This window comes from Mustela nivalis (assembly GCF_964662115.1).
Source record: "Mustela nivalis genome assembly, chromosome: 7".
NCBI lineage: Eukaryota > Metazoa > Chordata > Mammalia > Carnivora > Mustelidae > Mustela > Mustela nivalis.
Window position 1 is genome coordinate 46,778,598 of NC_139026.1, and position 21,911 is coordinate 46,800,508.

The 21,911-nt window shown below is 36.6% G+C and overlaps 1 protein-coding gene across 4 annotated transcripts in view; it reads right to left on the minus strand.

The window, feature by feature from the left end:
* The window catches only part of FRS2 (fibroblast growth factor receptor substrate 2), a 117,826-nt gene that overhangs the window by 38,156 nt on the left and 57,759 nt on the right, over window positions 1-21,911 (minus strand). For 2 of the 4 annotated variants that reach the window (XM_082742902.1, XM_082742903.1), the window contains exon 4: window positions 15,972-16,018. The exons of the other annotated variants lie outside the window; for them this stretch is intronic. The gene's annotated coding sequence lies outside the window, so the exon portion shown is untranslated. The remainder of the gene's footprint in view (window positions 1-15,971; window positions 16,019-21,911) is intronic. 4 annotated transcript variants of the gene reach the window in all.

A 21,911-nucleotide genomic window follows, 5' to 3' on the forward strand; every position in this document is an offset into this window, starting at 1 on the left:
ACACTCTATCAAATAAATAAATAAAAATCTTTTTTAAAAAAGTTAACAGGGGCGCCTGGGTGGCTCAGTGGGTTGATCCTCTGCCTTCGGCTCAGGTCATGATCTCAGGGTCCTGGGATCGAGCCCCACATCGGACTCTCTGCTCGGCAGGGGGCCTGCTTCCTCCTCTCTGCCTCCTCTCTGCCTGTGTCTCTGCCTACTTGTGATCTCTTTCTGTCAAGTAAATAAATTAAAAAAAAAATTTTTTTAATAAAAATAAAAATAAAAATAAGTTAACAGGATTGAAATAATAAGCCTCTTTTTCAACCAAAATGCTATGAAACTAGAAATCAATTAAGAAGAAATTGGAAAGGGACGCCTGGGTGGCTCAGCGGGTTAAGCTGCTGCCTTCGGCTCAGGTCATGAACTCGGGAGTCCTGGGATCGAGCCCCACATCGGGCTCTCTGCTCAGCAGGGAGCCTGCTTCCTCCACTCTCTCTGCCTGCTTGTGATCTCTCTCAAATAAATAAATAAAATCTTTAAAAAAAAAAAAAGAAGAAGAAATTGGAAAAATCACAAATGTGTGACAATTAAACAACATGCCATTGAGCCACCAAAGGTCAATAAAGATATTGAAGAGAAAACTTTAAAAATACCTTGAAATAAATGAAAATGGAAATTCAGGGCGCCTGGGTGGTTCAGTGGGTTAAGCCGCTGCCTTCGGCTCAGATCATGATCTCAGAGTCCTGGGATCGAGTCCCGCATCGGGCTCTCTGCTCAGCAGGGAGCCTGCTTCCCTCTCTCTCTCTCTCTCTCTGCCTGCCTCTCCATCTACTTGTGATTTCTCTCTGTCAAATAAATAAATAAAAAATCTTAAAAAAAAAGAAAATGGAAATTCAACCATCCAAAATCTGTGAGATGCAGCAAAAGCAGTTCTAACAGGGAAGTTCACAATGATACAAGCCTACTTCAAGAAACAGAAGAACTATCAATCTAATTTCATACCTAAAGGAACTTGGGGGAAAAAAAAGAACAAAGCTCAAAGTTAATAGAAGGAAGGAAATAATAAAGACCAGAGCAGAAATAAATGAAAGAGAGACTAAAAAATACAACAGAAAAAGAAAAAAAAAATCAATGAAACTAAGATTTAGTTCTTTGAAAATATAAAAAAAACTTTAACCTAGACTCACCAAGAAAAAGGCTCAAATAAAATTAGAAATGAAAGAAAAGTTACAACTGACACCACAGAAATACAAAGGATCGTAAGAAACTACTGAATGAACAATTATGAACAATTATAATCCAACAAACTGGACAAAGAAAAAATGGATAATTTTAGAAACACAACTACCAAGACTAAGTCAAAAAGAAACAGAAAATCTAAATGGACCAATTACTAGTAAGAAGATTGAATCAGTAATGGAAAACCTCCCAATGAACAAAGGTACGGGGCCAGACTTCAGTGGTAAATTCTACCAAACATTCAAAGATGACATTAATACATATCATTTTCAAACTCTTCCAAAAAGCTGAGGAGGAGGGAATGCTTCCAAACTCATTTACAAGGACAGTATTATGATGTACTAAAACCAAAATTACCACAAAAAAGGAAGTTACAGGCCAATATCCATAATGAACATTGATGCGAAAATTCTCAACAAAATATTAGCAAACCGAACTCAAAAATATTAAAAGGATCGTGCACCATGATCAAGTGGGATTTATTCCAAGGATGCAAAAATGTTAAAATTTGCAAATCAAGCAATATGATACACCACAATAACATGCTAACAGATGGAAAACAGACTCCTATCATAACTTTGTGGTGTATAAAATATCAAATTATGTTGTATACCTGAAACTAATAGATTCCATGCCAATTTTACCTCAATTTAATAAAAAAAACTTTTTGGGCAGCCCTGGCTGGCTGAGTCAGTGGAGCGTGCGACTCCTGATCTTGAGGTTGTGAGTTCAAGCCCCATAATGAGTGCAGACATTATTTTTAAAAATAAAATCTTAAACAACAACAACAACAAAAAACACCTTGTAAGCCTTAACCAATTTTTACGGTTGATTTTTAGCCATAATAATCCTGTTTAATGTCATCAAAACCTATCCAACGGAGTTTACATAACTTCTACTACTAAAAAAGTAATTTTTTTCTCTTCTTTTTAAAGCCCAGGCACATGAGTTTGTTTGTTGGCTTACCTGTTTTTAATGGCAGAATTTAAAAGTTATTTGCAATTCTGGCCATTTTCCATTTGACCCTCCAGAGCCACTCTGCTCTGTTCCCTGAAAGCCTGACCTGCATGGAATGCCAACAGACCAGGCTGGCTCTGACTCCATTCCACCCACAGCTTTTCTTATGGCTCCTATCAGGCAACCCCCTCCTGTAAGTATGGTTCTTGCCGGTTCAGGTACTCATCTGCTTCCCTGTCCCTCTCAGATCTAGAAGTGGTAACAGCTTCCTGCTATTGCTAACTAGCCTGCTCATCTTTCTTGCTGGTTTCCTTTAATGTGCCTACACTTTGCAAATAAGCCCATCACTGAATTCTTTTCTATTATACTTGTCAGTGTCGTGTTTCCTGCCAGAACCCTGACTGATACAAGCTGCTACTAATGTTTTAAATACAGTAATTATGTATTGCCCTCTAGCCACTGGAGAAAACATCTTATGAGAAAAGAGCCATGGTCACCAGCTTTTACATTTCTTACTCAAACCAATTAAAATACCTAAAAATAGAAAATTAAAATTACCAACCTAAAAATAATTAAAAGGGAAAAAGATTTTTTATGAACTTTTAGGATTAAAAAATCTCTTTAACTTTATTGAATTTTATTATGATTAATAACCCCAAATCTTGTAGTCATCCTTGACACTCACTTTCCAACCTATTAATCCTTTTCAATCTATCTTCAATATATCCCAATTTCAAACACTGCTTACCCTCCCTACCACTGATTCTCTGGTTTAAGTTATCACCATTTGAATTTTTGAAATAGGTTTCTAATTAATCTCTGCCTCTGCTCTTGTCCTGGTCCAGTCTTTTCTCAACAGAGCAACCAGATTAATTCTATCAAAAAGCGTTACTGAAATTTTCTTCAATGGTTAAAAAATCATGACTCATACATAAAGTAAAATAATATATCCAAGATATTATTTTTCATTAATTAATAAGGGAGTCATTAAAATGTTACAACTGGTTCGAAGAAAAATTCCAAGAACTACAAACACACAAAGAACAGGGAATTCTGGTGTAAATCTACAAACTGATATAAAATGGGTCTATTTTACAGGGCAATAATCAATTGTATTCTGCTAGACACAATTTTAATTTGCACTCCTATGAAAGAGAATTATGTACTTCTTTTTTTTTTTTTTCAAGATTTTATTTATTTATTTGACAGAGAGATTACAAGTAGGCAGAGAGGCAGGCAGAGAGAGAGAGGAGGAAGCAGGCTCCCTGCTGAGCAGAGAGCCCCATGCGGGACTCGATCCCAGGACCCTGAGATCATGACCTGAGCCGAAGGCAGCGGCTTAACCCACTGAGGCACCCAGGCGCCCCGAGAATTATGTACTTCTTTAGCAGTTTTCTGCAAATTACAGAATTGTATAGTAGTTCAAAGAAAATGATACAGAGATAAACCCAATGGATGAGCAAGATAAAAACCTGCTTATCGTTTTCTGCCCATTTCAAAGTTGTTCACAACTTTTCCAGACAAAACTTTGCAGATTTCCTTCAATTCCCCTAAAAGTCAAAAATTAAAGAACTTTTTTTTTTTTTAAAGATCTTATTTATCTGTTTGACAGAGACAGATAGAGGCAGAGGCAGGCAGAGAAAGAAAGAGTGGGAGGCAGGCTCTGTGCTGAGCAGAGAGCCCAATGTGGGACTCGATCTCCGGACCCCGAGACTATGATCAGAGCCAAAGGCAGAGGCCCAACCCACTGAACCACCCAGGAGCCCAAAAGTGAAGGACTTTTTAATGGCCTGGACTACAAGATCCCAAATATTTTAGTACTGTTCCTTGCCCTTCCGGTTCCCATTACAGATTTCACATACTAACTCTCCCCCTCCACATCTATTCCAGCCACACGGGCCCCCTGGCTGTTTCTGAAGACAAAAAGCAGGCTCCTACTTCAGGGACTTTGCAACTGTCGTCCTGTCAAAAACGGTCTTCCTCCATATGATATCCTTGCTCCCTCACTTACTTCAGGTCTTTACTCAGATCAACTTATGAGAGAACTTTCCTGAGCACGTTATATGAAATACGTAAACCCCTATATCAAAACAGTACTCCCTTTTTTCCTTTTCTTTTTCTTACACTGCTATATTATTCTCAAATGACTTATTTCCAACTAGCATGCTACATATTGACTTATTGTTGGATTCCCTGCTTCTCTCCTCCACAGACAGCACAAAATGTAAACTGCACAGGAAGGCAAAGACTTTGTTTTCTTCACTGCTATCTCCCCAGTATCTAGACAGTGCCAGACACATACTATATGCTCAGTAAGCTTCAGATGAATGAATACATAGGTACTGAACAATGGCTAATGTTTCACAATTACAACATACTTACTAATAAATTTTATCCTGAATTTCTTCAACATAAAACACAGTAATAAAACTACAACCAAGGGGCGCCTATGTGGCTCAGTGGGTTAAAGCCTCTGCCTTCAGTTTGGGTCATGATCTCGGGATCTTGGAATCAAGCACTGCATTGGGCACTCTGCTTAGCAGGGAGCCTGCTTCCCACTCTCTCTTTGCCTGCCTCTCTGCCTACTTGTGATCTCTGTCAAATAAATAAATAAATAAAATCTTAAAAAAAAAAAAAAACTACAACCAAGGGGCAGCTGGGTGGCTCAGTCATTAAGTGTCTGCCTTTGGCCCAGGTAATGATCCCAGGGTCCTGGGATCGAGCCCCACATCGGGTTCCCTGCTCAGCAGGAAGTCTGCTTCTCCCTTCCCCTCTCCCCCTGCTTGTGTTCCCTCTCTCATTCTGTCTCTGCCAAATAAATAAATAAAATCTTAAAAAAAAAAAAAACTACAACCAAATAATCTTACATTTTAACTAATTAACATGTTACTTAATAGTTACTTCTTAAGATTATTTTTTTAAATGGAGCTCAAAATTTATTACTTAGATTGGTCTGAACCCTGACAGTTATTTCATGAAAAATGCTTTAAAACTTAGCATATGGTACCACAAAATTTCTCTCAGAAGCAATGTCATCCCATGGCTGTCAAAATGAGCAACTATACTCACAAGACTTGGGTGGCACCAGATGTCCTCCTTCTCCTACTACACAGATTCAAAGACTGTCATTAGGACGGCAGTTACAGCAGAGGTGATACCTGAAGAGTCTAACTGGGCAACTCAATTACCACAAAATCATTATCCAAGCCATATTATTTTCATTCACCAAGCTACATCACTCCTTTAAGTTCTACAGTCTTGGCATAGACATAGGTAAAGGTGAATAGACTTCTAGGGTTGAGACTACTATTTATGTTGGATTTCTGATCCTGAATCTTTCCCTAAGCTCTTGTAATTTTTAACATCAAAAGATGCCTAACAAATTAGTATGTTCTTTGCATAACGTCTAAATTACCTGCCATATGCAATTCCAATACCAATATCTTTGGTCTAATATTTGGTATTTCTTTGGTATTGTTATTTGGTAGATACTTCTGCTAAAAGAGGAATACGATTATGTAAGTAGAAAGCAGGGGTCTGGAATATCACAGGCTACTGAAACAGGTTAGCTATTAATATTAGTTAGGTTCTTCAAATATTTTCTCTCTTTACACTAGCTAACTCAAAAAATTTGCTTAAAAAATCTGCTTAAAAATTCAAAGGACAAAAGGGCTCCTCCTTTTCTTCTTCTATCTACAAATAAACCAAAAGTAAAGCTAACAAAATAAGGCTGTGTTCCTCTTGTTGACACGGTTGCAACTGTTTAAGATTGGGTCTATTAGCATGTACATTTTCAGTTTTTAATTAAAATGCTACAAATTTATATGTCTATTTTGTCAAAACTAAGTATGTTAGTAGGGAAAAATATCCAGTACACGATTCCCCATTCCCACCCCCCTAACAGGAAAATAGGTGGGTTGGAGGCAATAAATGCTATTTTCCTAATATATGGCCCCAGTGACACCTGCTTTAGTAATAAAAAGATAATCAAATCACCACTCAAGTGTCTAAGGCAAATTTATTCTGAAAAACAGAGAAATAATTTATCATTTAAAACCACTACTCTTTATTTTTTTTTTTTTTTAAAAGGATTTTGTTTATTTATTTGACAGAGGGATAGAGAGCACAAGCAGGAGGAGTGGCAGGCAGAGGGAGAGAGGGGAAGCAGGCTCTCCACTGAGCAGGAAGCCTGATACGGGACTCGATCCCAGGACCCTGGGCAGAGGCAGATGCTTAACCGACAGAGCCACCCAGGCACCCCCAGTAGTCTTTAAATTATTAAAAATGTGTTAAGATTAAACTAATGTAACATTGTGTATTAACTACACTCAAATAAAAAATTAATTAAAAATATGGTAAGATTTAGACTCCTGGGCAGTTCAGTTGCTTAGGTGACAGACTCTTGCTTTCAGCTCAGGTCATTATCTCAGGGCTGTGAGGTAGGGCTCCACACTCAGCAGGGAATCTGCCTGAGATTCTCTCCCTCTCTCTCCACCTCTGGCCCACAATCCCCACCTCCTGCACACCTGTGGGCACACTCTCTCTCAATCAAATAAATCTTTAACAAAAAATGTCATAAGATTATATCAAAGAATAAGAGAGAGCTTTCAAATAACAAATTATACATTCAAAGGTATGGTCAATATTTTTTAATAAAAATTTTGATTTAAAGATAAAAAATTTAAAATGATACTAAAAAGAACTTAAGATCAACAAATACAACTTTCTACTACTTGTGAGTATGCCAAAAGCTGGCATTAAATACAACATAATAAATGCTGGGTCTGTTTATAAGAATCAATTATGCAATACCCTTAAGCAAACTGTTCTTTTACTAGACTTTTAAAAACTTGGGTTGCTCCAGGAGTAATATGTTTTTAAGAGTGGAATATAAGCAAAAACCTGGTGTAAGTTGTTGTTAAGTACATGATTTCTGGGTTTAAAAACGTACTTAAGGAACTTGGTTTTGTTTTTTTTTTTTTTTTAAATAAACTTTATTTTTGTAACAGTTTCAGATTTAGAGATAAAATGAGAGGATAGTACAGAATCCCTAGATTGACTCCACAGCTGGTGTTACACGTTAATAACATGTTGGTTTAGTATGGTACATTTGCTACAATTAATAAACTAATATAGATATATAATTATTAACTAAAATCCATATTTTATTCGAATTCCCTTAATTTTCACATAATATGCTTTTTTTCTTGCAGGATCTTATTCAGGATACCATATTACATTTAGTTATTCCCCCTTAGGCTCCTTATAGCTACGGTTTCTCAGATTTTCCTTGTTTTTGATGACCTTGATAGTTTCAAGGAATACTGGTCAAGTAATTTGTAGAATGTCCCTCTACTGCGATTTCTCTGGTGTTTTTCTCATGATTAGACTGGAGTCATGGGTTTTGGGGAGGAAGATCAAGGAGGTAAAGTGTCATTTTCATTACAGCACATCTTTTGGAACAAACTACCAGTATGACTTATCACTACTGACCTGGCTAAGGTAGTGTTTACCAGATTTCTCCACTGTGAAGTTACTCCTCCTAATCTCCTTTCATTAGTGTACTCTTTAAAAGGAAGTCACCAAGCACAGAGCCCACACTCGAAGAGTGAGGTTCCACTCTACCTTGCTGAAGATGGACTATCAACATCAATTATTTGGAGTTCTTTTGCACAAGAAATTTGTCTCTTCACCATTTATTTCTTCAACAACTTATTTATACCATATGGAGCCATGGGTATTTATTTTATACTTTGGGTTATGATCCAATACTACATTACACTTATTTTCTCGCTCAAAATTTTCCACCTTTTACCACTGGAACTTCTTTCAATTGGCTCCTATGTCCCTTTGACATGATCCCATCATTTTGAGTTTGTTTAAGCACTTTCTTACTTTTTGGTACTACAAGATACTCTAGGCTGATCTTATATATTCTTTGCCCCAGTCCTTGAATCAGTCTTTTCTCCAAGGACCCCTGGTTTCTTTTCATAGAGAACTGTATTAGAAACCAAGATCTGGGAACCAGGTGTGCTCTTGCCACTGGGATGTCATTGCTTCCGAGAGGGCCTGTTTTTAACTGAATTTTATGTTATTTTGGGGTAACTTGCATAACAAAATATAGAAATACATCCATGCACAGACTGTACTGGACCTATGGAGTTTTAAAATTAGTTAATGCAATTACCGATGTATTTATCATCATTTTACAGATTTTGAAAATAAGCTGAAAACCATAAAGGAGACTAATTTATATATATTACATATATAATTGGGACATGTCCTTTTATTTTGAAAAAGGAAAGGGGGACAAATGCATAATGTCAGAAATACAAATGATATGTCATTATGATTTCTGTAGGTCAGCAAGCAAGTCAGCAACTTTCTGGTCTCAGGATCCCTTTATACTTCTAAAACTTATTTGAGAAATTTTTCAAAGAGCTTTTTTTTTTTTTTAAAGATTTTATTTATTTATTTGTCAGAGAGAGAGAGGAGCGAGAGCGAGCACAGGCAGACAGAGTGGCAGGCAGAGGCAGAGGGAGAAGCAGGCTCCCTGCTGAGCAAGGAGCCCGATGTGGGACTCAATCCCAGGATGCTGGGATCATGACCTGAGCCGAAGGCAGCCTCTTAACCAGCTAAGTCACCCAGGCATCCCTTTTCAAAGAGCTTTTAACTGGATTATCTCTTGACACTTACCAAATTAGAAGTTAAATGTGAGAAATGTTTAAAATATTAATTAATTTATTTAAAAAAATAAGCTTATGAGGTGTTAACATAAAGTACATCTGTATGAAAAAATCTTTTTAAAAAAACTTATTTTCCAAAAAACTTGATAAGACAAGTGACATATTTTTGCAAATATCTATAATTTCTGGCCTTACAGAGGACAGCTAGTTTTTTTTTTTTTATTTTAAGATTTTATTTATTTATTTGACAGAGATTACAAGTTGGCAGAGAGAGGAGGAAGCAGGCTCCCTGCTGAGCAGAGAGCCTGATTTGGGGCTCGATCCCAGGACCCTGGGAACATGACCTGAGCCAAGGCAGAGGCTTTAACCCACTGAGCCACCCAGGCACCCCGACAGCTAGTTTCTTAAGGGTGATTCTGCAATATGCTGTTTTGGTTAAAGTATAGAAGCATATGAAGAAAATCTAGCCTCACAGCAGATACACAGTTGGGGAAGATAATATTTTAATCATTATTTCTAAAAAATGTTGATATTCTTGAAACTATACCAGAACTCAACAAATGGTAGTTTCCTGAAGGCTAATTACACTGTGGATTCTAAAACCCTAGCAATGAACTTTTCATGTTCTATGACATTAAAATCCATTGATTTACCTTGCACTTTGAATGGATCTTTGACCCTTATGTGATTTAGTATCATTACACACTGGACACCTGGAAAATACTGATTCAATGAGCTATGCAGGTGTTCCAAATTGACACAATTCAGAATACAATACAAAGAAAAGAAAATTCCATTCTTTAATATCAATACCCACTTCACAAGAAAAGCCTTTAAGTATCTGGGAAGCTGTCAAGCTCAGAGTATTAGGTACAAGTTTTCCAAAATTCCAAATTTTACTTGAAAATTTTATTTTAAGATTGGCTACAAATACAGCTGTTTTTCTTGAAGTGTTAGGCGCACTTAGTTCATTTTTAAGAAAAACAAATCTCAAATACATTAGTTCAAATAACCAAAAACTTTCACTTTTTCTTTGGGGGGGGAGGAGGTTTTACAGAAAAAAGCGGCTAGTTTAGCTCACACCTTGGTTGAACAAGCACTTTTTCTGAAGATGACTATCATGCTTTAGTACACAGAACGAGTACTCAAAGTCGAGATCTAATGAAATTAATATTTTTGGTGGTTCAGTCTGTTAAGCGTCTGCCCTCCGCTCAGATCATGATCCTGGAGTCCCGGGATCGAGGCCCACATGGGGCTCCCTGCTCAGCAGGGAGCTGGTTTCTCCCTCGGACCTGTCCCCTCTCATACTCGCATTCTTTCTCTATCTCAAATAAATAAATTTTAAAAATCTTAAAAAAAAAAAAAAAAAGAGCATTCTTTTTTTTAAGGGGAGGAAGGGCAGTGGGAAAGGCTGAGCAGGGAGCCCAATGCAGGGTTCGATCCCAGCACCCTGGGATCGTGAACTGAGCTGAAGGCAGACACTTAACCAACTGAATCACCCAGGCACCCCACATCAAGGTCATTCTTAAATAAAACTAGATTTTTTTTTATTTCTCTATTTTTTAAACTGCATATTAAAAAAAAAGAAACTATGAATGTATGACAAAGAAAAAACATTAATAATTGGTTTGGTGCCACCGCCTTCATCTGTGTTCAGGTGTTAGCAGTTTTACTCACCATTGCTTTTAGAGCAGCATTGCAAATGTCAACACAGTAGAAAATTATGAAGATAGTTTTGACTTTCCAGACCATCTGATATCAGGGGCCCACATAGGTCCCCAGTACAGTCTGAACAGTACTCAAAATTAGTCAAAGGATAAGATAATATTACAATAATATCATACCAAAAAATCAGAGATTTTAGGTGAAATAGATAAATTCCTAGAAAAAATTAACTTGCCTAATCTAATTCAAAAGGAAGCAAAAATATGAATAGTCTTTTTTTTTTTTTAATATGAATAGTCTTAAAAATCTTAAAATATTCCATTAGGAATAAAAAAATCCTCTCATAAAGAAATTCTAGGCCTAGATGGCGTCACAGATGAATTCTATCAAACATGCAATTAAGAAATAATTTTACATAATATATCCTAGAAAATAAAGATATCCTCTCTGACTCATCTTAAGACTTGTATAACCTTGATACCACGCATAGCACAATAAAAGAATATTAGAGGCTGATGTCCTTCATGAATATTGGTGCAAAAATTCCTAAAATACTAGCATAGCAAACAATGTCAAAGGTTGGTTTAATATTAGAAAAACCAAAATAATTCTTCATGTTAATAAACAAAAGAAGAAAAAATATATCAATATTACTAGTCTCAGAGAAGATAAATCTTTTTGGAGGTTTCTCTCAACAGAAAAGTAAAGCTTTAAGGCTGTTTCTAGGAGATTCAAGTAGCCGAAAGACTGGCTTCCTGGCCTCAAGGAAAAATGAAGCTACAGTACTCCCAGAAAGGGAAAACCTCTGCAAGAATAAGGTGCTACCAGTATCATTTTTTCCAAAAGAAAAAAAACTAGGGTCAAAATCCTAACCAAGTTTTTCTTTTTTGCTTCATATTAAATGTGGTCATGCTTGGTGTGCCCTCACACATCTGCTCCAACAGTCTAACAAGTTTCTTTTAACAGTCAATTTGGAAGACAAAGATGGACTATAATGCTGTCCCCAACTTTCTACGAATCATCTGCACTGAAGGGGAAATGAATGGTACAACTGTTCTTTCACTATAATTCAGAATACCTGGGTATACTTACCTTTTTCCTTATCTTATTGCTACTCACATTAAGGGCTCCCCACATAAAAGAAGCAGTACTGTTCCCACTGCCCCAGATATTAAGCAAGTTCAGTAAAACCCATCTTTTCCAACTTAAAACAGAACTTAAGTTGGTTAAATCAGAAAATTAAGTGTAGGTGTGGGTGTGTGTACCTTAAACATTTTATTTTAGCTTACACATAAAAAAAAAAAAGGAATGAATTGTCCAAACTTAAAAGTTAGGAGCTTTTTTAAAATGGAGGCCTGCTGGTGGGAATTCTGTGCCGTATTTATTACATAAATCTTACCTAAAATGTATGTTTATTTGAAAGAGATCAAGGATTTCCATTTCTGGCAACATGGTAGGTTAAATGCTCAGACTGGATCTACTGCCTAAATCTAGAATGCTGTATAAATATTTCCTTACTATTTTTAAATTTCCTAATTTGGCACAAATGTACAGAGAAGCCCTGGAAGGTGGCTCTTGACTTTCAGGTTACCTCACAACTATTCTGAAAACTACAGTGCTGGAGACAGGCTGTATACCCTGAGACTCTCCAATATGGGGAATGTAACTAAAGAACTTTGCATGTAGCTGAAAATTCAGAAGACTATACTGCAAAGCAAAGCTGAATGAACAGTAAACTTACTTAGCAGACGCTGAGAACAAGCACACTTGCCTGCTTGACCTTGGTGTTGGTAGAAGGAAGGGAAAAAAAATCTTGTGTAAGTATTTATAACTACAGGCAAGCTCTTAAATAAAATTTAAATAAATTTGTAGAGAAGGAAAAGATGAAAAGGGGTAAGAAACGTGGAAATTAGAATAAGAAGGCCTAATATATGTCATCAGTTATAGAGTCCTTGTTTCCAAGATGACCATGAAAAGGAGGTAAAACAGCTTTGTCAAAACAGGGCTGCAGCAAAGGACAAGGTCATTTAGAAGTTCATCACTGGGGACACCTGGGTGGCTCTGTTGGTTAAGCATCTGCCTTCAGCTCAGGTCATGATCCCAGTGTCCTGGGATCAAGTACCCACATCAGCCTCCTTGCTCAGCAGGGACTCTGCTTCTACCTCCGTCTGCCACTCACCCTGCTTGTGTTTTCTCTCTCTCTGACAAACATATAAATAAAATCTTAAAAAAAAAAAAAAATAGTTCATCACTGGAAATATAGTAGAGACATCAGAGACCATTTCTAGAGTGAGTGATTTCACTGCCTATGTAGTTCCTAAACTGTATGCAGAACTATATTACTGTGTGAACTGTACCATTCACAACAAGAAAATCAAGAATTATTCTCATGGGGGTACCTGGGTGGCTCAGTGGGTTAAGCCTCTGCCTTTGGCTCAGGTCATGATCTCAGGGTCCTGAGATCGAGCCCCACATCGAGCTCTCTGCTCGGCCAGGAGCCTGCTTCCTCCTCTCTCTCTGTCTCCTCTCTGCCTACTTGTGATCTCTGTCTGTCAAATGAAATAAACAAAATCTTTAAAAAAAAAAAAAAAAAAAGAATTATTCTCATGATGCATGGAAGGACCAAACATCCCCACCCTAATTTAGACCTACAGATGCTTCCCCATGACCTCTGCCAAAGTCCACATAAGAAGTTGAGTACTTAAGTTCTGAAGAAAAACTGTCCCTGATGGGGGAAAAAAACAGAAGGAGAAAATAAAGAAAATAATGGACATTACTCAGAGATATAATGGTCAAGAATTTAACATAATTATTCAAAGATGTCCTCAGATCCAGGAAGCCCAAAGAATCCCAAGTAGAATTACAAATAATAAAATAAAAAATAAAGTCAAAAAAATTTTAATACATTCTATAAAACTAGGAACACTAAAGGATGGGAAAAGGCTTAAAAAACAGTCAAATAGGGGCGCCTGGGTGGCTCAGTGGGTTAAAGCCTCTGCCTTCAGCTCGGGTCATAATCTCAGGGTCCCGGGATCCAGCCCCCCGAGTCGGGCTCTCTGCTCAGCAGGGAGCCTGCTTCCCTTCCTCTCTCTGCCTGCCTCTCTGCCTACTTGTGATCTCTCTCTATCAAATAAATAAATAAAAATCTTAAAAAAAAAAAAACAGTCAAATAACAGATTATTTTCAAAGGGAGGGCAATTTTACTTCTCAACAGCAACAGTGGCAGTCAAAACATCAAAATAATGTCTTCAATGTGATGAGAAAACTTAGAATTCAATACACAGTGAAATTATCTTTCAAGAATGCAGATGAAATAAACACATCTTCAGATTAAAAAAACAAAACACATACACTGTCATTCACCTTCACCAAAAGACTTTCATTAAAATAAATTCTAGGTCACCTGGGTGGCTCAGTAGGTTAAGCCGCTGCCTTCAGCTCAGGTCATGATCTCAAGGTCCTGGGATAGAGTCCCGCATCGGGCTCCCTGCTCAGCAGGGAGCCTGCTTCTCTCTCTCTCTCTGCCTGCCTCTCTGCCTACTTGTGATCTCTGTCAAATAAATAAATAAAATCTTAAAAAAAAAAAATTCTAAAGAATGTACTTCAGGTAGAAAAAAATTGTTTCATATGGAAGGTCTCAGATAATGCACCAAGGAAACAGTAAACAAAGATCAACTATCTAAAATAATAATGTTTAAAAAAATTTTTTAAGATTTTATTTATTCATTCGACAGAGAGAGAGATCACAAGCATGCAGAAAGGCAGACAGAGAGAGAGGAAGGGAAGCAGGCTCCTATCAAGCAGAGAGCCCAATGCAGGGCTCGATCCCAGGACCCTGGCATCATGACCTGAGCCGAAGGCAGAGGTTTTAACCCACTGAGCCACCAGGCGCCCCATAAAATTTTTTTATATATGCAAGAGATAAATATATTAAAACTCAAGTAATAGACAATAGTGTCATAGATTTCTGGAAGGAAGACAATCAGAGCATTTTAAGTTATTATATTATTCAAGGATAGATTAAAAATACTGATTTAAACTCTTCCTTTTAGAAAGGACTTCTTAAAAAGGCTAGAGCAACCACTGAAAAAATAAATAACATTAATTTACAAACAAGAGTACATGTGTGCAAGATGTTAGGGGGACTGAAATGTGAAAACAGGCTTCAAACACATTAACTCCAAACAAAAGACTGGAAGAACAGGAAAAAAGGCGAGGAGGAAAAACAGACCACAAGACAGAAATCAATCTAAATCTACCAGTATCACAACTGACTGAAATTCCCGTAAAAAATATTGTCATTCAGAACAAAACACAATTTAACCATACCCTGTTTAAAAGACACAAACTAAAATACAGGACCAATGAAAAGCTAAAGGATGAAAAATACTATTAACCCTAGAACAGATATATTAACCCAAGAAAACAGCCAACCACAAAAAACAAAACTATAAGGCAAAATAGTTTTGAATATGGCCTTTCAATCCAACAAAAACTTCGACTTAAAAGAAAAAAATTCAAAATGTAAGTACTTAATAGCACAGAATCAAAATACATAAAACAAAAATTACCACATCTAGAGAAGAAACTGCCAAACCTACCACCATGCGAGAGGCATTAATATGCCTTTCTCAGCACAGAAACTGATAAGTCCCAAAATCAAACCAAACCCAAATCCAAACAACACCTAAGCAAACCATGAAAGATGTACGTAGAACAGCTGACAAGCTCACAAACATATATGAAGTACTATACTAAACAACTGATTTCACATTCTTGCCAAATGCATATAAACATTCATGAAAATCAGTCAAATACCAGGTCTTAAAGTTAGTCTCTACAAATTAGATTATGGTCTGTGACCATGAAGAAATCAACTTGGAACACATCACAGAAATTATATTTACAAGCTAACTACGTTGAAATTAAATATATGCTTTTGTAATAATTCCTGAGGCAAATAAGAGGTTTTTTTAATGGAAATACACAAAAATACTATATATCAAAACTTGTAGAAAGGCAGCTCAAATGATACTCAGAAGCAAATTTAAGCACTAAAAACCCAAATTCAAGTCTTTGTAAAAGGAGAGAAAAAAACCAAAAACCTAAAAGTTCTAAGAAAGAAATAATAGCAGGCCCTAAAAGAACAGAAAATATTTAAAACAAGATGATAAATTAGAAGTTCATTCTCTGAAAGAGTAATTAAAATTATAAACCTCTGGAAAAACTAGTTGGGAAAAAGATAACACAAACTAATAAAAAGGAAAAGGAAACTTTACAGATGTTATAGGGATTAAGCTGATCAGAGGATACTGTGGACAATTTAGTGATAATAAATTTGAAAGTTTGGAAAGATTTTTGAAAAGTTTTTAGAAAAAATACAATCTATTAAAAATGCATCAAAAAGATTTAGAACTCACACTTTCCAATTTCAAAACTTACATTAAAGCTACTGTCATCAAGCATCAAATCACCAAGTGTGGTACAGGCTAGAAGAGAAATATGGATCAAATGAAACAAAACTGAGAATCTAGAAATAAATAAATACATTTATAGTCAACTGATTTTCAAAAGAGCAGCCTAGATAATTTCAAATAGAAAGAATAGTCTCTTCAACACATGTACCGGGACCTCTGGATTTCCAATTGCAAAATAATAAATTGGGACCTCCACCTTTTACTATATATAAAAATTAACTCAAAATGGATCTAAAACCTAAATGTAGGAGCTAAAACATAAAGCTTTCAGCACACAAATCTTCATTACCTTTAGGCAAAAGTTACTTTGATATGATACCAAAAATCACAAACAACAAAAGAAAAAAAGATAAATTGAACTTCATCAAAATAAAAAACTTTTGCACTTTAAAGGACACAATGAAATAAAATAAAAAGACAAAAGAGCTAGAGAAAATATGTGGAAAACATATATCTGAAGAGTCTAACATCCAGAATATATAGAGAACTCTTACAACTCAACAATAAAAAGACAATTCAATTTTTAACAGATTTTTTAAAAAGATTTTATTTATTTATTTGACAAAGAGAGCACAAGTAGGCAGAGCGGCAGGCAGAGGGAGAGGGAAAAGCAGACTCTCCACCAAGCAGGGAGCCCGATGTGGGGTGAGGGTGGTGGGCTTGATTCCAGGACCCTGGAATCATGACTTGAGCCAATGGCAGCCACTTAACCAACAGAGCCACCCATATGCCCCAATTTTTTTTTCAAAGATTTTATTTATTTATTTGACAGAGAGACAGAGAGTACCAGAAGGCAGAGGGAGAGGGAGAAGCAGGCTCCCGGCAGCAGAGAGCCCAACATTGGGCTCGATCTCAGGACCCTGAGACCATGACCTGTGCCGAAGGCAGATGCTTAACCGACTGAGCCACCCAGGTACCCCAAGACAACTCAATTTTAAAATGGACAAAAGCTCTAAATATACCTTTTTCCAAGGAAGTTATACAAAAGGCCAATAAGCACAGGAAAAAATGCTCAACATCACTAGTCAGTCATTGGGAAAATGCACATCAAAACCACAGATTCCACTTCACACCACCTAGGATGGCTATCATCAAAAAGACAGACAACAGCAAGTGTTGGCCAAGATGGGGAGACACTAGAACCCTCACACACTGTTTATGGGACTGTAAAATGGTGCAACTGCTTTGGAAAACATTTTGGCAGATCTTAAAAAGGTTAAATACAGTGTTACCATATGAGCTCAGCAATTCTATTCCTAGACACACAACCAAAATAACTGAAAAATCTGTGTATGCAAAAACTAGTTATTTGGAGATTCATAGCAGTATTCATAATAGCCAAAAAATGGAAATAATCCAAATGTGTGTCAACTGATTAATGCATAAACAAAATGTGGTATATCCACATAATGTAATAATAGTCCACCAAAAAAGGAAAGATGTACTGATACTGGCTACAATGTGAATAAACTTTGAAAACATTACACTAAGTGAAAGATCCTAGACAAAAAAGGTCCCATATTATATATTTCTATTTACAGGAAATGCCCAGAATAGTTGAATCCATAGAGAAAATAAATAACTGGTTGTCAGGGATGGGTTAAGGGAGAATAGCGAGTGATTGCTAGTGGGTACAGGGCTTCTTTTGAGGATAATGAAATGCTCTAGAATTAGACAGTGGAGATGGTTATACAATTTTGGGAATATTTTAAAAATTGAATTTTACACTTTAAAGGGGTGAATTTTATTATCAGTTTTTAAAGGACAAATATATCAACTGAGCATTTAAAAATAAGAAATAGAGAATCTAAACAGAAAAATAATTATTCAAAAATCAAACAGTGGGGCACCTGGGTGGCTCAGTCACTTAAACGTCTACCTTCAGCTCAGGTCATGATCCCAGGGTCCTGGGATAGAGCCACGCATCAAGAGTTGCTTCTCCCTCTCCTCCCTGCTCGTGCTCTCTCTCTCATTATCTCTCTCTCCCAAATAAATGGATTTTTTTTTTTTAATTGAACAGTTAGTTTAAAATCTTTCCACTAAAAAAATTATCAAATCCAAATAGTTTTACAAGTAAGTCCCACCAAATGGTGGAGAAACAACAAATATATAAAAAAAGAAATAATTACAACTTTAAACAAACTCTTCTAGAGAACAGTGAAAAAAGAAAAACACTTTCTAATTCATATCAAAATCCAATCAGGACAAAGGATGCCAACACCATTCAATGGAGGAAAAGACCATCATTTCAAGAAATGGTGCTGAGAAAATAAGATATCCACATGCCAAAGAATGAACTTGGACCCTTACCTTATACTTTATACAAAAATTAATTCAAAATAAAGTCCTAAATATAAGATCTAAAAGTATAATACTCAGAAAAAAGCTAGGAGTGAAGCTTCATGACTTTGGATTTGACAATAATTTCTTGGCTATGACACCAAACCCACAGGCAGCAGAGGTAAAAATAGATAAACTGAACTACATCAAAATTAAAAACTTTTAGGCATCCAAGGAAACAATTAGCAGCCTGAAAAGGCAACCTAAAAGACACAGGAGAAAATTTACAAAACATATATCTGATAAGCAACAACAGTAACAACTACACAAGTAACCTGATTAATGGGCAAAGGACTTTGTCAGACATTTCTCCAGAGAAAATACACAAATGGCCAACAATTTTATGGAAAGAGCCTCAACATCACTAGTTAATAAGGAAACGCAAGTCAAAACGACAATGAGATACTACTTCATAACCATTAGGATGGCTACTATCAAAAAAGAACCAAACAGAAAACAGGGGTGCCTGGGTGGCTTCCATTGGTTCACCATCTGACTCCTGATTTCAGCTCAGATCATGATCTCAGAGTCCTGAGATCAATGCCCCAGCTCCAAAGGCTCAGGTCGTCTGAGATGGAGTCGCAAGCCCCACAGCTCCTCTGCTCTCAGCAGGAAGCCTGTTTCTCTCCCTAGCCCTCTGCCCGGCTCCCTGCTTATGTGCGGATGCCCTCTCTTGATCTCTCTCAAATAAATCTTTAAACACACACACATACACACACACAAACACACACGGTGGGGGGCGGGTGGTGAGTGGGTGGCTCAGTCCTTAAGCGGCTACCTTCGGCTCAGGTCATGATCCTGGGATTCTAGGATCAAGTACAGCATCGGGCTCCCTGCTCTGTGGGAAGTATGCTTCTCCCTCTCCCACTCCCCCTGCTTGTGTTCCCTCTCTCGCTGTGTTTCTCTCTGTCAAATAAATAAATAAAATCTTAAAACACACACAAACACACACACAGAAAATAAGTGTTGGCAAGTATATGGAGAGGTTGGAACCCTTCGTACTGCTGGTGGGAACATAGATGGTGTAGCTGCTTCGAAAAGCAGGATTGCAACTCCTCAAAGATTAAAAATAGAATTACCACATCATCAGCAATACCACTTCTGGGTCTGTATCCAAAAGCATTTAAGGAAGTGTGTAGAATTTATTTGTATGTTTATGTTCACAACAGCATTATTCACAATAGCCAGAAGGTGGAAGCAACATACTTGTCCGCTAACAGATGAGCAAATAACAAAATGTTTATACATACAATGGTATATTATTCAGCCTTAAAAAGGAAATTTTGATACATGCTACAACATTATACTAAGTGAAAAGCCAGGCACAAAGAGATAAATACGGTATGATTTCACTTCTAGGAGATATCTACAGTAGTCAAACTCATAAAAATAGAAAGAATGGTGGTTGCCACGGTGATGGGGAGGGAGAGATGAAGAGTGTTTAATGGGTATAGAGTTTCAGTTTTGCAAGACGAAAAAGTTCTGGAGATTAGCTGCACAGCCAATGTGAATATACTTTACACTACACTAAACCATACATTTAAAAATGGGTAAGATGGTAAATTTTATAATACGTATATTTTAACACAGCTAACATTTAAAAAGAGAGATACGTTAAAAATCCAACCAGGATAATATAAGCATGGAAATTTAAAAGCCAATCTGACTCATGAATATTAATGTAAAAATCCTAAACAAAATTTAAGCAAACCAGATCTAATAATTTATAATAAAAAAAAAAGATAATCCCTACATGACTAAATTGGGTTTATCCTAGCAATGCTTAGGTAACCTAATTTGAAAAAAATCAATGTAACTGACTACATCAACAAATTAAGGAGAAAAACTTTCAATCATTGCTGAAGTTATACAAAAGCCTTTCAGTATGGTTCAGCATCCATTCATGATTTAAAATGAACAGATAAACCAAAGTCCTAGCCAGGTAGGAACAGAATGAAAACTTCTTGAATTTGGTAAAGATGATCATTTAAAAAAACCACAAGTATCATTTTAAACCGTGAAATTTGGGTGCCTGGATGGCTCAGGCGGTTAAGCCACCGCCTTCAGCTCAGGCCACAATCTCCGGGTCCTAGGCTGGAGCCCAACATCGGGCTCTCTGCTCTACGGGGAGCCTGCTTCTCCCTCTCTGTCTACTTGTGATCTCTCTCTCTGTCAAATAAATAAATAAAATCTTTTGAAAAAAATAATAAACCGTGAAATTTGAAAGCATTTTTTCAGGTCATGAACAAGACAAGAAACAAAACTGAGTATCTGAAATATCTGAGATAGTATGATTCAGGGGTAGACAAAAGATCAATGGTACAGAAGAGAGAGTACAGAAATAAAACTACCTATATGAAAACTTGATTTATGACATAAGAAATTTCATATATCAGGGAAGAAATAAGAACAATTTTAATAAACAGTACTGGAATAACCAATTATCCACATGGAAAGAGTGAATTCATATCGCATACGTGTCACAAAAATCAATTACTAGGAGATTTGAGGATTAAATGCAAAAGGCAAAACCGTGAAGCATTTAGTTGATAGAGAATGCCATCAAAAGTTATCAAGGCATACCATGAGAATAACCAAATGAATTCAATGATCAAATTATTTTCATCTTTTAATTTCTCTCCATATTTTATAAATTAATCAATTAAATAGCAATTGTGTCAAAGCACATAGATTATCTGAATAAGAATAGAATGCTTATGTAATACAGAACTGCCAATGTCCAGTGACCTCACATCTTAAAGATACTGCACATTTATGTTCTCATTTAAGATCAACCTGTTATTGTAATGATATGTTAGCAAGGATAAAAAAACACAAAACCTCATATTCATTCAGTAAGTGTCTGTAGCAATGGATATGGCTGTATCTCATTTCAAATATTAGCAATGATGTCCATGGTAAAATCTAAATAGTATTTTAGGTAAGTGGGCTTGTTAGTTTGACACTTCCCACTGTTCCTTGAATTATATTTTTTACCAAATGCCAAACCTATCTTTGGAAGCTTCAGGGAAGAAATATAATGTATTAAGATCTACCTTGGGAAGAGAAAGAACTATCTTAAAAAGGCAGGAGGGGAGAAATGGACCAAATAGACAACATACTCTTAGGAGTTTCAAATAATTCTGAAACTAAAAGTGCCCAAGATATAATTACAAGAACACATCATTCCCTTGGGGGAACTAATAACACCGTATATAAGACAGAAAGGGATGAGATGGAAAGAACATTTATCCCAAGATAATTTTTGTCTCACCATATGAAAGTATGTGTCCATCATACAAAACAAACTCAATCCCAATGTATCTACTACCATCAAACACCCTCCTCACACCCAAAACACACACACACACATAAGGTAGATGTTTTCAATCTAAACTGTAAGCCTAAGGCTCACATGAAAACAAAATGATTTTAACCACACACAAGCTGTAGCCCTCAGATTTGTAGTTTCTCCATGCTGCCCACACAGCACTTTGTGAGCATGTGATTAGGAGGAATGATGCACAATCACACCACATTCCTTCCCTCAGCTCACACATCAAGA